Source organism: Hipposideros armiger, unplaced genomic scaffold, assembly GCF_001890085.2.
Source record: "Hipposideros armiger isolate ML-2016 unplaced genomic scaffold, ASM189008v1 scaffold_540, whole genome shotgun sequence".
NCBI lineage: Eukaryota > Metazoa > Chordata > Mammalia > Chiroptera > Hipposideridae > Hipposideros > Hipposideros armiger.
Window position 1 is genome coordinate 603,242 of NW_017731890.1, and position 6,394 is coordinate 609,635.

Consider the following 6,394-nt stretch of genomic DNA (forward strand, 5'->3'; position numbering starts at 1 on the left):
ATCCTTGCAATAAACTCAGTTACACTGCCTAAAAGAAACCAGGTTATACTTAAGTAGGGGGAAAGGCAAGAATAAAATACTCAACATTGTTTCTGAAATTCCTTAAGGCATCACTCTGGCAGTCCCGAAGAGGGTGCTTCAAACTTTAATATGCAAAGAAGTCACGTGGGGATCTCGTTATAACAGATTCTGATTCAGTAGGATTGGGATGGAGCCTGAGATTTCTAATGAGCTCCAAGGTGATGCTTATACTGCTGGTCCCTAGACCATACACTGCGGTACTTGGGACCTTACACCCTTGCTTCTAGGACTCTGGTTAAGACAACACATGAAAATTTAAAGCAGGCAACAATTTCCACTTCGTTTAATAATTTAAATGGTTTCATGAGATTAATCTGGGGTAGGGGTGGTTAAGATGTTGATATTTGGGGGAAACGCAGACAGCTTCTCAAAGGTGGGGGCCTAAGAGATAGTATAATAATAAGAGCAAACACTATGTGCCAGTGCTTCACATAGCTTAACTGATTTGATTCTCAGAACACTGGGAAAGGGCCGGCCGAGCAGCAAGCTGGTTAAGAGCTGATTTGGGACGCCAGAGGGGCCCCAGTTCAGATCCCACATATGAGGGCCAGTGACACAGCCCTCTACAGCTAAGATGCTGAACAACAGCTCAACCTGGAGCTGGATTGCCGTGAGTCCACGGCAACGGCGTAGGCTGCAGTCCCTAATGCAGTGGGTTGCCATGGGCTATCGTGTGTAGCCAGCAGCCAGCGGGAGAGGCCAGCAGCCACCGTGAGTGGCTGTCCAGAAGCTGGCGACTGATCTGTCTCGCCCAAGAAGAGCATAATGATGGTGCCAACTTGGGCCAGTGAAGCAACGTCCTCCACAACTAGACTGAAGAACAAAAGGACAGCAACTTGTCTGTTCCCCTTCCCCCAATTCCCCAGTGCTGTTCCCATCCCCCAATTCCCCAATAAAAATCTTTACAAAAAAAAAAAAAAAACCACTGGGAGATACAGACTATTGCTAGCCGTCTTATACAGAGGTAAACCTGAGTCACAAAGATTGTACACAGCTAATATATGGCAGAGCCAGGATTTGAACCTAGACAGTCAGGTTCCAGGGTCTACACTTTTAATCACTATACTAGGAGCATCTCTCTCAAGTCTACACAGCAGAATTAAAATGGCAGATCATAACGGCTTACTCTTGGAGAAAACGAACAATTGTTAAAGTGTAGTGTGAAGCTTGGTGAATACCATGACTTAACAAAATGCAGTTTTTTGCAATATTAGAAATTGTATTGGACTTCAGCATAATAGCTAAATATTTGGGAAAATATTTTAATGGGACACCATTTTGGTGACAAAACCTGGTTTCACTTCATGAAATAAGCAGTTTAAGACCAATGTCCCAGAGGCAACTAGTGAAGGAGAGTAGACATAGCTGAAATGACAAGTAATAAAAATTGCTTTAGCAAAAATATTTTGGACTAAAGGGATGAGTAACTAAAAGTAGAAACTGGGAAGGGACAAAACATAACATGATCAGGAATTTGATACTGCTCAGTAGAGGGGAAAAGGTGGCAAAAATAAGTTGCTATTTGCAAACAAAGATATAGAGGAAGGAAACAAACATTAAAATCTGAATATTTTCTACGAGTATAAGAACTGATCATCAGAAAAGATTTTCTAAGCAATAGTAAACTGTCCAGATAGTACAGCTGCAGAAGATACTAGATTATACAGATGAATATGGTCAAACAAAAGTAGATTCGTAATCATCACTTCAACGAACCCAAATATATGGATATGGCTGAGCAAGCACAAAAGAAGTCTCAGGAAACACAGTACACAGGCATACAGAATATGCAGAAAGAGAAAGTTAAGCCTCAGACATCATCAAATTCATTCAACAACCATTTCTTGAGGCCTACTATGTGTGTGACATATTCTAAGTGCTAGGAATACAGGGGTGACCATGCCAGGTCAAAGCCTGCCTACCGAGTGGCTTACTTAAGCCGGCCGAGTGGCTCAGTTGGTTAAGAGCTCACTCAAGAGTGCGAGCTCTGAGCAACAGTGGTTCAAGTCCCAGCTCGAGCTGAGCAGCCGCTGAACTGCCAACCAGGGGCAGGATGGCTCAGCTAAAAAAAATAAAAGCCTGCCCTCATAGAACTTACATTCTAGTGGGTGAAAATAATACATTTGGAAGAGAATATTGAAGGTCCAGAATGAAGCCCTTTAATATAAGAGGATTTATAGATCTATTTATGGGAAATAAGTTAAAATATTAACCTTTCTTCTCCTGAAGAGGCCCTGTAGCCTGAAATGCTTCTCATTAAGTGTTTCCTCAACCACTCAAAAAGAGCATAAAACAATAAAGAAATGCATTTAAAACATACCTACAAATAAAAGTACAATTTGACTTTTACTTCCAAGAATGCCTATAAATACTACTCCCAGACAAGCACAGCAACCAGTACTTCAAAACTTTCCAAATGTGACAGCTCTTGGATCAAACATTTTATTAGTATAACCATTTTAAAAATAACTAGAAATGCTTTTCTAATAAACCATAAAACTATAAGTGGAAAAAAGTATCCAAATAAAAAAATCTTGATGTTACAAAAAACGTCAAGATCTGGACTTAGTGAGCTTTAAAAATCTCAATGATGTTTAAGTCCTGACTACCCTAGGCTGTAACACCTGTCTTAGAGTCCCAAAAAATTAAGTTTAACTGAGTACAGTTGTTGGTTATTATGTGAAAACATTTTAAGAGGATGTGATACCTTTCAGGTCTTGAAGAAATTACTAGAAAAGAGCTAACTTTTAATATTCAATTAATTACCAATCTCTTAACTCCTTGCTTCAGTCTAAACACTGTAAACTCAGACTATTCTGCTATATTTTAAAAGGAAGGATACAACTTGATATATGCATAATTAAACTTCTTAAATATGGAAGACTCAAGAAATAAGGCAGCAGGTAAATGTTCCATTTTTATATTCTTCAAACAAGATTATGGCAAATGTATTCCAGAAGATTCAAGCTCCACACCTATCCCATCTACAACATCTACATATACAGAAAGCTGGTTTAAACCTACCACTTCAAGTGTTTCTTAACAAGCAACCTGTTCTTTCTATACAAGTGAGAAACAATAGGAAAATGCTTGTTCCAACAAGAATTTATAACAATGCATTACACAACTGATCTCATTTGCTTTACAATGCTAACATTTTTCTGTGCTACTGTACCCTGGAGTCAATGAACGATGTACTAACATTCTGGGGAACAGATACTGTGATCCCGAAAGTCTGAAAATGTTGCCCAAGTTATTAGTTAAAAAATCCAAACCTTGTTTTTTAATTACAAAACTAAAATTAAAAGTGTCTAACAAGCAAAGATTAGGCATAAAATGAACTGATTCTCTTTTCACCACACCCTTGTCACAAAAAGCACACGACAATCAGCTTTAGTATGGAGTCTGCATCTAAGTCATATGGGAGAAGTTAAACAGTCTGGAAAAGTCGCTGTGGACCAGAGATGCTTCCACAAATAAATTCACTTCATTCGAGTACAAAGGGATCTTTAGTTATTGCCTATGCAAGTAGCTGTAGAAGGTGTTGTCTTACGCTTTATTCCCTGGCACAACCTCATCTTGAGATTTTAAACCTTCCAGGCTTTTAGGTGCATTTGAGACGGCCGGGATTTGAAAAGATCACCTCTGAATATGATGTAGGAAGCAGGCAGGATATTCAACTAAGGCTGAAAAGTGCTGTCTTAATTTGGTGAGTCCCTGACTTGCAGGAGTTAAAATTCTCACCCCCTTATATTGCGATGACGTAATCTTCCACACTGCATTTCTCTTGAACTTACAAGGGGAGGAAAAAACAAAACGAACAAAGAAAATATCCCCCCAATGTGGGGAATAAGCAAGTGTCCAAACGACAGTTTCGGGAGGTGATTAGGTAACCCCCTGAAAAGGAAGCTTCGGTTGAACAGGCAGGGAGACTGAGTTGGAGAAGCAAACGGAAATGGTATTAGCAACTCAACCTAAGGCAGAAATAAAGGGGGCTGGAGAAACCACGATCAGGCCCGCCGCGCCCGGTCGAAGCGTCGGGCGGCGAGGCAGCAGAGGAAGGCGCGTCGCAGCCAGAGCCCGGGGCAGCCGACAGGCCGCCCCCTCCCCGGCCACTTCCCCGCCGCGCTAGCAATTCCGCTCCCCTCCCCCCGCCCGCCGCAAAATGTCGGCGGCCGTGCCGGGCGAATCAGGAAGTCGAAGCTGGGGCGCAGGAGGAAGACCCAGTCCGGTCGCCTGGGCCACCGACACTTCGTTCAGCCTGTGCACCCGCCAGCGGCTCCGAGGCCCAGGCCCACGGCGCACCGGCCCGCCGTCCGCCCTCGGAGCCGGCTGGGGGGAGGGGAGCCCGGGCAGCCGAGATGGGTGTGACCCCTTCCTTCCGCCGCTGCCCGGTGACAGCCCGGCCCCGCCCGCGCCCTCCGGCCAGCACCCCGCGCCCCCGCCGTGCACCTCTCTGGGAAGCGGGCGCCCCCCGCCTTCCCTGCCGCGCGACCCCCTTCCTTCCACTCCCCGAAGGAACCCGGACTCGCGCTCGCCCGGACGGAGCCGCGCAAGCTGGCCACCCCCACCCCCGCCTCGCGCCCCGCGCTCTCTGGCTTCCCGGGATCCGAGGCGGGTTATCCCCGCGGACGCGAGAGGACGGAGGCGGTGGGGACAGGACAGTGGGGACACCGCTCCCGCGGGGAGCCTCGGGCCCCGCACTCACCTCAGCTTCTCGCCGGGGCGTTGGCAGCACTGCGCGGGGTCTCCTCAGCTGCCGGACAGGGGCACGCGCGTGACGTCAGCACGCAGACGACGCACTGTTGGGTACCCGCGGAAGTGGGTGGGAGGCCAGGAGAGGCCGAGGCGGGGCTTGAATTCATCTCCAGCTCTGGCTCGGGCCGCCTATCGCGCATGCGCCACTCAGCGCGGCTCGCTTGGTGGCTGATATTTGCACGTCTTTCTCTGATGGTTATAGTTGTAATAATACTGTAAGCAGTCGTTTGCAGAGCGCTTTTGATCCTTGCAACCTTGTGAAGCAAAGTGGTATTATCCCTATTTTGCAGAGAAGACGGAGGATACTCAAAGGGTGATAGCGACTTGCCCGAGACCACGCTGCAGGTGGATGGTCCAGACTCCCCAGGCCTGTATTCTGTGGGTCCACTGTGGCATGAGAGCTGTTCTCATCTCTGCCTACACCCCAGTGTCTCTCGCTCCAGCTGCATCGTCTTCTTTCGGTTTAGAGACTTCCTCCCCACAGCAAGGCCTTGCACTCACTGTTGCCCCTGCCTGTTCCTCTTCACCAGCCCTTTCGTTGGCTCTCAACCCTTCCTCATCATCCTATCCTCACAGCACCTGTTTATCATCTGTCTTCCCTGCGAATGTGCATTCGGGAGAATGGCAACCTTCGCTGTCATATTCTCACGTGTTTCCCAGTGCTAGAGGAAAACAGCTTATCTGAATAATAGTTCATTTATTGACTACCAAACATTTGGCCAACAAAGACATTTTTCCAATATATTTGATTTAATAGTCACATTTTCTTTGGGACTTATGAATTACACAAGAAGAATAACTACATTTTTGAGTGTTTAGGCATGGTACAACTTTGGATGTAATCGCAGCTAATTTAACACTCAACAACCATTTTATGAGTGAAGAACTAGTACCACCATTAATTGATATATGAACTGAGGCTCAGAGGTGTTAAGGGAGTTGGCCAAAGTTGCCAAGGCAGGCAGTGGCAGAGCTGGGACTTGGACCCAGGAGGCTGGCTCTAGTTGACCATTACACTATCATACTATCCAGCAGGCTTATTATAGACAAACCAAAGAATAAGCTTCAGCTGTAGTCCTACCCCTAATAATACCAACTATTAACATTTTGGTGTATACTTCAGATATTTATTCACGCTATATGTGTATGTATACACACACACACACACACTATTGCACAAAAACAGATTGTCATCTGCTTTTCTCTCTCAAAACTACATTGTGAACATCTTTCCATGTCAAATAAAGCATCATTTGTAAAGGCTGTATTCTAATGTATGGGCATTACAATATTTATCCAATCTCCTACTATTGGAATTTAAATTGTTTGGGGCTATAACTTTTTCACTACTGTAAAAATGCATAAGCTTAGTTTCTTAAACTTGAGGGAAAAGTGGTTGTGTTTTCTCCCACTGCAAGGCCAGTTAGCAGTGACCTTTCCTTCATCCCGTCTCACAATCCCATGAATGTCCCCAGACAATGTCTGCCCTTTCCATCAGCAGCAATATCTTGATGGGGTGTCACCCAACTGCTTGGCTTTTCCTGCCTTTATTCTG

General features: G+C 45.4%; 1 protein-coding gene across 2 annotated transcripts in view; it reads right to left on the reverse strand.

Annotated features, from left to right (window-relative positions):
• Positions 1–4,899, reverse strand: part of CDC42 (cell division cycle 42) — a 39,205-nt gene extending 34,306 nt beyond the window's left edge. Inside the window, exon 1 of one of the 2 annotated variants that reach the window (XM_019668838.1) lies at positions 4,790–4,889. The gene's annotated coding sequence lies outside the window, so the exon portion shown is untranslated. Of the gene's footprint in view, positions 1–4,789 lie in introns of both variants that reach the window. The other variant, XM_019668839.1, reaches the window with a different exon arrangement.
• Positions 4,900–6,394: the final 1,495 nt, after the last annotated feature.